The 9,504-nt window shown below is 37.4% G+C and overlaps 1 protein-coding gene across 1 annotated transcript in view; it reads left to right on the forward strand.

The window, feature by feature from the left end:
• The first annotated feature begins 439 nt into the window (after positions 1–439).
• The window catches only part of megf10 (multiple EGF-like-domains 10), a 147,000-nt gene continuing 137,935 nt past the window's right edge, over positions 440–9,504 (forward strand). Inside the window, exon 1 of the mRNA XM_061876880.1 lies at positions 440–664. The gene's annotated coding sequence lies outside the window, so the exon portion shown is untranslated. The remainder of the gene's footprint in view (positions 665–9,504) is intronic.

The raw sequence follows: 9,504 nt of genomic DNA on the forward strand, positions 1-9,504 counted from the left end.
TGTATATGTACATATACATATATATATATATATATAAACATATACATATGTGTGTATAATATACACACATATATAAATATATATATATATATATATATATATATATATGAGAAGATAGCAGACATTAACATAAGACAGAATGAAATAAACATGTTCTAATTGTTCATTGAAAATTTCCATTGTCTTTTTTCTTTTTTTGTTTCCTGGTTGTGATTTTATAAAGTGCATAAAAACCTCAGAGGGATAGTTAGAGATTGTACAAAGTGCATAAATACCTCATAGGGCTAGTTAGATAACATTTGTTTGAATACGTTCAAAATGTGTATACCACGTTCATTAATACATATCTTGAGTAATTCGGGATCACAGTTATCTCAAAGAAGGTGAAAGTCCTTCATTGGGTGAGAGCCCGATGACGTCACGACCGCTGTCACGCAAGTGTTTTGAGGACAAGCAAAGTTTGTTCTTGTGCTCCGGAGATGCTGACTTGAAGCATCTAAGAGGGCAAATTAACTCGACGCGTTTGATTTGTTCGTCTTCACGTTTGCTTTCTCTCAGTGGAAGTCTTTGTTATTATTGTTAATGTTATTGTTAGTCACGGTCACATCAGCGTTAGAAGACGGACTCATGATCAGGACAAGACTGCTGTTCTCTGATAGTTAAGGTAAAACTTCTTCTATCGCTCAAAGATGAAAGATTGGACTTAATTTGTTGGTTAATGATTTATATATACGTTTTTTATTGGAATGTGTACAATGTGTCTTAGGTCTTCCTTTAAAATAGAACTCCTAAATAGTTTTGTAACAAGAGTGGCTCAAATAGAATAATACAATTTATATTTTTAATGTGGCGCTTTGTCAAGATTAACTGATTAACATATTCTGCTTTGTTATTGCTCAAAAGTAAAAACAATAAAAAATAAATAAATAACATAAAAGTTTATTAGTTTGTTATATATATATATATATATATATATATATATATATATATATATATATATATATATATATATATATATTTTCTTATTTACTCAAACCCTTAATTTGAAATGCTAAATCGGATGTACTAAAGGGCTAAATATTCCCCCATTAAATTACAGTCAGAAAACAAAAAACAACATACCACTAACCAGACCAATCTGTTTTTTAAAACAATGTACAATTATTTTAGGAATATGCTTTGACCAGCCCTTTATGAAAATAACTGCATGCAACAGCCTTAAACTTTGTTTTACACGGAACCAAAGCTGCATAAAAAAAAAAGAATTATGTTGATATTTTTGTATGCAGGAGTGTGTGTGTGTGTGTGTGTGTGTGTGTGTGTGTGTGTGTGTGTGGATCCCGGGTGTCAAACTCATTTTCATTGAGGGCCACATCTCAGTAGTGGTTGCCCTCAGAGGGCCGCTTTCAACAAATGCTCCAGTGACCCCCCCGTGACCCCAAAAGGGACGGGCAGTAGAAAATGGATGGATGGATGGATGCATATATAGTACATTAACAATATCTTTTTTAACATGATCTGCAACATTTAAAAAAAAATTTTTACTTAAAAAACTGGCAGCTCAATCGCCAGAATTGTACAGTAAAAGCAGTGTTGTTGTTTTTTTACAGCATATAAAAAAAATGTAATAAATGGAAAAACAATCCCACTGTTTTTAGCTGTATTCAAGCAAAATAGCTGTCAGTTTTTTGTTTTTGTTTTTTACCGTAAAATTTTGTTTTTAATGTTTTTTTGTTAGGTTTTTTTAATGTATTAGTGTCTTACTGTATATGGAAAAAAACAGTACCAAAGTTGATTGTACGGTAAAAAAAAAACTTTTCTGAATTTTACAGTCTACAATTCGATTGATAAATTGTTTTGAAATCATAAGTCAAGCAAATATTTAAGTACCGTATTTATCTTTATTTTAACAAAAAAAATATTTTTGGTGTACGTGATAAACGGTAAAAATCTTGTAAAATCTTTTGTCAATTTTACAGTCTACAATTTGATTGATAATTTGTTTTGAAATCATAAGTCAAGCAGATATTTAAGTACGGTATTTATTTTTATTTTAACAAAAAAATATTTTTGGAGTACGTGATAAACGGTAAAAATCTTGTAAAATCTTTTGTCAATTTTACAGTCTACAATTTGATTGATAATTTGTTTTGAAATCAGAAGTCAAGCAGATTTTTAAGTACAGAATTTATTTTTATTTTAACAAAAAAATATTTTTGGAGTACGTGATAAACGGTAAAAATCTTGTAAAATCTTTTGTCAATTTTACAGTCTACAATTTGATTGATAGTTTGTTTTGAAATCAGAAGTCAAGCAGATTTTTAAGTACAGTATTTATCTTTATTTTAACAAAAAAAGGATTTTTGTAGTACATGATAATACAATATTTTGATTTTGATATTTACTTTTAAAAGATATACAATTGCATACAGTACATGATGTTTAATGTCAAAAGGGAAAGAACAAATATATTTAGTAAGAAAAGATTGAGTATTTTATTAATGCAAATTATTTCCAGACTTTCACAGGCCACATAAAATAATGGGGCGGGCCAGATTTGGCCCCCGGGCCTTGAGTTTGACACATGTGGTGTAGATTGCTTGTTGTGGTCTTCATTGTGGTTGACATGTGTTGAGCATGTTGGGTTTGACTTGCTCTGTGGTTCTTCAGAAGCTCAAATACGGAGGACAGTATATGTCCACTTATACATTACATATAGTCATTCTTAATAAGAAGAAACGGAGTGCTCCAAAAACCTGACTACTAAAACATGATCGATACACTGACACTGTCCAGTCCCTCCAGGATCTTGTGGGTGTGGGCTTTTTTTAAAATAATTTTCACATCCCAAAATGCCTGAATTCGTGGCAGCTTTTTCAACAAGTTGTGGCAAAAGTTGTAGTGCTTTGAGGCATTTTATTTTAATAAGATTAAATCAACTTGTGACTTAATGAGTTTGTTATCAATGTTTTATGTCGGGGGTCAGCAACTCGCGGTCTTTAGTGCCGCCCGAGTGGCTCCCTGGAGCATTTTTTTTTTAAAAAGGATTGAAAATGGAAAAAGAGGGGGGATACAAACAAACGCAACAGTTTATTCACATGTAAAATCTTCCACTCCTTCTTTGTCTCATTTTGTCCACCAAAAGTTTCATGCTGTGTGTGAATGCACAAAGATGGGCTTTGTTGACGTTATTGACTTGTCGAAGTTCTAATCAGACATATTTGGTCAGTGCTAACCCCTGCTAACATGCTATTTAGGCTAGCTGTATATCCATATTGCATTTTTATTTTTCGTTTTAGGGTACATTTGATCTCATTTAATATCATTTACTTTGATCCTCTTTGTATATAATTTAGTTTTAGATGTCTCATGACACATTATCTGTATGTAACATCGGCTGCATTTTTCGTGCGCCATGTTGTTCCAGACCACAGCAAACGTTACCCAGCTTGCAAACATTGTAATTAATCAATTAAAAGAAGACAGCCTGCCGTTTCCTTTAACTTGGACACACATCTATACCTTTGGCCATTAAAAGACAGTAATTTCTAGGAGTTATCTTACCTTCTGAGTAGCCTCTGATTTACTAATGGTTTCTAATGTTGTAAAAATGTGTAGAATAAATTGTACATTTCAACATTTCTGTCAACGAAGATTTTTGTCAGCCCGCGACACATAGTCATTTTGATAGTAGGCGAACCTGCTCAGTGGCCTTGTGGTTAGAGTGTCCGCACTGAGATCGGAAGGTCCTGAGTTCAAACCCCAGCCGAGTCATACCAAAGACTATAAAAATGGGACCCATTACCTCCCTTCTTGACACTCCGCACCTAGGGTTGGAATTGGGGGTTGAATCACTAAAAACTATTCCAGGGCGCGGCCACCACTGCTGCTCACTGCTCCCCTCACCTCCCAGGATGTGAGGGTAGTGGGTCGAATGCGAAGGATGATCTCTAGTCTCTCATTCGTACTAGAAGGTAATGACATCTTTTATTATTAACTCAAAAACAAAAGGAACAAACAAAAGGCGCTCCCAGCAGAGGTTCAAAACTTAGCTCTGAAAACAAAAACTCGCACAATGGCCGAACTATGGACAACAAAAACGAAAACACTTACTGTGACGTGAAAAGCATGAATCTATGGCAAGAAGTGAGCAATAAGGTATCAAGGGTGTGTAGAGGGTGATGTCGCCAGGCTGACTGCCTGGCAACTACAGGCTTAAATGGTGCTGTGATTATTGACAGGTGCGTGAGTCCAAACAAACCAGGTGCGTGACATGACAGGTGGAAACTAATTGGTAGTCATGGTGACAAAACAAACAAGAGTGCCCAACGAGTCCAAAACCAAACAGAACGTGACCACAAAACATGACAATTTTAGCAAAACATTTAAAAACAAGCTGTAAAAAATGGATGGATGGATGGTAAAAAAAAAGTATTTTAAAGATGTTTTATTTGTTTTATATTGTTTGAATGTGATTGGGTATAGGCTACACATCCATACAGTAATGAAAGACAATGCTTATATTGGGTTATCCAAAAGTATTTTTTATTGGTTTTATTGTTATCTGAATTAAACACAGATAAGGCAGCCTAGAATGGGACAAGCGGTAGGAAATGGATGGATGGATGGAATAAAATGGAGCTTGTTTCACGGTGGTACGATGGATACGAGTTTGATTGGTTTTGTGATGCAGTTCTTACCTGGTAATGCCAAACAGTATTGTCCGTTTAAACTAATTAAATTAATTGAATTAGTGTGTCAGGCTTTCCCCTGACAGTTTGTCTATGTTTTAGTTTTTTCCTGTACATTTGTCTGTTTCTTCTGTGTTTAGTATTTCCTGTCCTTAGTTCCTGTCTAGTGCTCTTATTTTGTCAGCTTCTTGTCTTGTTCCCTGAGTGCTGTGTTCCTCCTCAGCTGCGGCTGATTGGCACCTGGCCACACCTGATGCCAATCAGCCCGCACCTATTTGTACCTGCTTTGTTTTGTGTCAGTTGCTGGATCATTCTATTGTCTTGTCGATGTCACGTCTAGTCGCTCTTGTGACGTGTTATCGCTCCTGTCGGGTCGTACCTTGTCTTTGCAGCGTAGCGGTAAGCTATATTCAGTTGATGTTTGTAGCTTACTGTTTTTTGTTCCCTGCTTCCGTTTTATTTTTCATTATACAAGTACGACTTCTGTTTGCCTGTTCGCTACCCGCTAGATTCCATGCTAAGCTCATGTTCGTTATTTTGTAGCTCCCAGGCTAGCTCCTTTTGTCTGATTATCCGCCTCGTGCGTGCTTTGTGTTTGTACCCTTTTGGTTTTATTTTTGTCTTAGTATTTAATTAAATCATGTTTTCTCATTCCATGCCTGCCTCCATCTCTGCATCTTGGGGTTCGTCACCAAATAACCCTGACATAGTGCTTGGACACCCAAAACATGGAATTTGCCTTTAAAAAAGACAAAAATTGTTGTGGCTCGTACAGCCCTTTGAGACACTTGTGATTTAGGGCTATATAAAATAACATTGATTGATTAATAAGTAAACTTTAAGATAGTATGAAAAAAAATAAAAATAAAATGTCATTCTGCATAGCCTTTCTTAAGCTTCAATGCCTTTTCTCAGGGGCACTCACCTTTTGTTTATTTTTACCTGCACGCTGCCTCCCGCTGTTTGCGACATCTACAAAGCGATTAGCTACCGGCTGCCACCTACTGATATGGAAGTGTATTACACGGTTACTCTGCCGAGCTCTAGACAGCACCGACACTCAACGACAACACATCATTCGCAGCCTATAATTGGTTTGCAAAAAATATTTTCTACCCAAATAGGTGAAATTAGTTCATCTCCCACGGCACACCTGACTGTCTCAAGTGGTTGAAAAACACTGCTATAGAATATCCTCACACGAAGCTACTGTATAAACTGAAGGGAATGGTTGTGGTTTCCCAGTGAAAGTGAATGAGGAAGTCATGTGTTGCAGGAGACACATGTCTGCCTGTGGTGGCTGGAAGACAAAACACAGCCTACTCAATCAAACGAAACACGACACACAACACACACACAGCACGCGAGACACAAACACACACATAGCAGCTGGGGATTGTGAGGTTTCACTCACTCAGCCAGTAGTAACAGATGCTTTTGAGTAAACACAGATTTGACTTCCGCCTGTACTTTCTCAGTGAAGATGCTGGCGTCACTGAGTGGGTGGTCACTCTTTGCCTGGTTTGTACACTCACAACATGAGTACACTATTTATTAATGGCTTCGGACTCTTGGGAATGGGGTGAAACATAGTCGACTACAACGGAGTCATGGTACCAGCAGATCATTTTTAATAATACAGTGTTTTGACTTAAAGGCCTATTGAAACCCACGACTACCCACCACGCAATCTGATAGTTTATATATCAATGATGAAATATTAATATTGCAACACATGCCAATACGGCCTTTTTAGTTTACTAAATTGCTATTTTAAATTTCCCGGGAGTTTTTTCTTGGAAACGTCGCGTAATGATGACGTGTACACTTGACGTCACGGGCTGTTAGGGAATATGAGCGCTGCGCACACACACAGCTAAAAGTCGTCTGCTTTAACCGCATAATTACACAGTATTTTGGAGATCTGTGTTGCTGAATCTTTTGCAATATGTTCAATTAATATTGGAGAAGTCAAAGTAGAAAGATGGAGTTGGGAAGCTTTAGCCTTTAGCCACACAAACAAACGGTGATTCCTTGTTTTAAAATTCACGGAGGTGAAACTTTACTATGGATGACAGCGAACATGGATCCCAATCGAATGTCAACCAGCAGGTTTCGGTGAGAAAATTGTGGTAAAAAGTCGCTTCTTACCGGATATCAGCTGAGCTTGTGCCGCCCATAAAGCTGCCGTCGACTTCCCTGAGACACTGCGCGTCAACACACCCAAAAGCTGCCGTCGACTTCCCTGAAACACTGCGCGTCAACACACCCGTGGATGTACACCTCCGACTATCAGGTACTGTTAAACTCACTAAAACACTAGCAAAACAATAGAAAGATAAAGGATTTACCAGAATTATCCTAGTAAATGTGTCTAAAAACCTCAAAATCCGTCCCAATGCAATCGCGTTTTTTTTTTTTTTTCTAGTCGGTCTCTATCAATATCCTCAAGCACGAATCTTTCATCCTCGCTCAAATAATGGGGAAATTGTCGTTTTCTTGGCCCAAATAGCTGTTTTTGTTGGAGGCTCCCATTAAAAACAATGTGAATATGTGAGGAGCCATCAACATGTGACGTCATCGTCTGCGACTTCCAGTGGAGGCAGGGCTTTTCTCTTAGTACCGAAAGTTGCAAACTTTATCTTGGATTTTCTCTATTAAATCTTTTCAGCAAAAATATGGCAATATCGCGAAATGATCAAGTATGAAACATAGAATGGACCTGCTATCCCCGTTTAAATAAGAACATCTCATTTCAGTACGCCTTTAAGGATGTTAGCCTGTCTGACTCAGATAACGTGGTCGGAGTTGTAATGTACAGTGTACAGTATGCTGACCAGCTATGTTCAATCTGGAAGGATCTACGGAAGGTTGATCCTCAGCTGTTGTTTTGCCTAGCATGACCAATGAGCCAGAATGGGAAAGTTGAAGCATCTGTTTTCTCCCAAACTGTCATGATCCGTGGGCCGGATCATGTTTTGTTTAGTTATGTTCTGTTTGTGTTGGATTCCCCTCAGTTCCTGTTTGTGCAACTCCTGCGTTTGTTACCATGGCTACTCATGATTTTCACCTGCCTCTGGAGTTCGGGACACTCACCCGTTTGTAATTAGAGACATTATTTAAGCCTGCCTTTGCCAGTCAGTCGGTCTGGTTTCTTTGTTTGCTCCACTCAACAAGTTACGTTGGTTATTCATTAAGGGTGTGGGAAAAAAATGATTTGAATTTTTACTTTATTTATTTATTTATTATTATTATTTTTTTAATCAATCCGACAAACCACTACACAGCAAAACCATAACAATGCAATCCAATTCCAAAACCAAACCTGACCCAGCAACACTCAGAACTGCAATAAACAGAGCAATTGAGAGGAGACACAAACACGACACAGAACAAACCAAAAGTTGTGAAACAAAAATGAATATTATAAACAACAGTATCAATATTAGTTATAATTTCAGCATAGAATTAATTAAAAATCCCTCATTGACATTATCATTAGACATTTATAAAAATAAAATAAAAGAACAATAGTGACAAAGTGGCTTACACTTGCATCGCATCTCATAAGCTTGACAACACACTGTGTCCAATGTTTTCACAAAGATAATGTAAGTCATATTTTTTGTTCGTTTAATAGTTAAAACAAATTTACATAATTGCAATCAGTTCATAAAACATTGTCCTTTACAATCATAAAAGCTTTTTACAAAAATCTACTACTCTGCTAGCATGTCAGCAGACTGGGGTAGATCCTGCTGAAATTCTATGTATTGAATGAATACGGAATCGTTTTGAATCGTAAAAATATCGTTTTTGAATCGAGAATGAAATCGAATCGAAAACATCGATATATTATCGAATCGTGACCCCAAGAATCGATATTGAATCGAATCGTGGGACACCCAAAGATTCACAGCCCTATTATTCATCCATCCATCCCATCCATTTTTTACCGCTTATTCCCTATGGGGTTGCGGGGGGCGCTGGTGCCTATCTCAGCTACAATCAGACGGAAAGCAGCGTACACCCTGGACAAGTCGCCACTTCATCGCAGGGCTTGGTTATTCATGTGATTCTTGATTCTTGTTCCTGCGCGAAGCTTCGCCATAGCTTCCCATGCTATCGCCCCGCTTTTCTGTTTATTCTTGTTTTTGTATGCTTGTATCTACGGTGTATAATTTATGAGAAATAAATCATCTCCTACCTTCACCCTTTCGTCCGGAGTGGTCCGATCTGCATCTGGGGAGGAACGACCCCGTATAAAGATGCGACCCCAATGTGACACAAACTCCAGCTCCAGAAAATTGTCACATGTTGTCTCCTGTTCTCACCAAAGTTGCAAAGCAAAAGCAACCAAGCTATTTGGTGGTGATTCCCTGTTTTAAGGGTACGGATTTCAATTTTACCCAGTGGCGGGCCCTGCGTTTCCCACCTAGGCCTTCAGTGATGTCCGACTTCAATGAATACCTCTCAAAATACCATAATTGATGTCACCGTATGACCATTGCTGGAGAAATACTGTACAGGAACACATTTAGAGATTGTAGTTTAGTCTTTATTTGAAGGGACAATGCACAGAAACATTAAGCTCAAATACAGATCTGTTCTGTACCAGATTATAGCTAAAAAGCTAATTTCCATCTGCAGTCCCTGGTTACCTAAATTAAAGGGATACCAAAATCATGCAATACAATTATGACAATAAAATCATACACATATGGACTTATGTCATGTTTTGTGGTTACGTTCTGTTTGGTTTTGGACTCATTGTGCACTCTTGTTTGTTTTTGTCACCATGACAAGTCATTAG

This window comes from Nerophis ophidion, linkage group LG17 (assembly GCF_033978795.1).
Source record: "Nerophis ophidion isolate RoL-2023_Sa linkage group LG17, RoL_Noph_v1.0, whole genome shotgun sequence".
In the NCBI taxonomy this organism is placed as follows: Eukaryota; Metazoa; Chordata; class Actinopteri; order Syngnathiformes; family Syngnathidae; genus Nerophis; species Nerophis ophidion.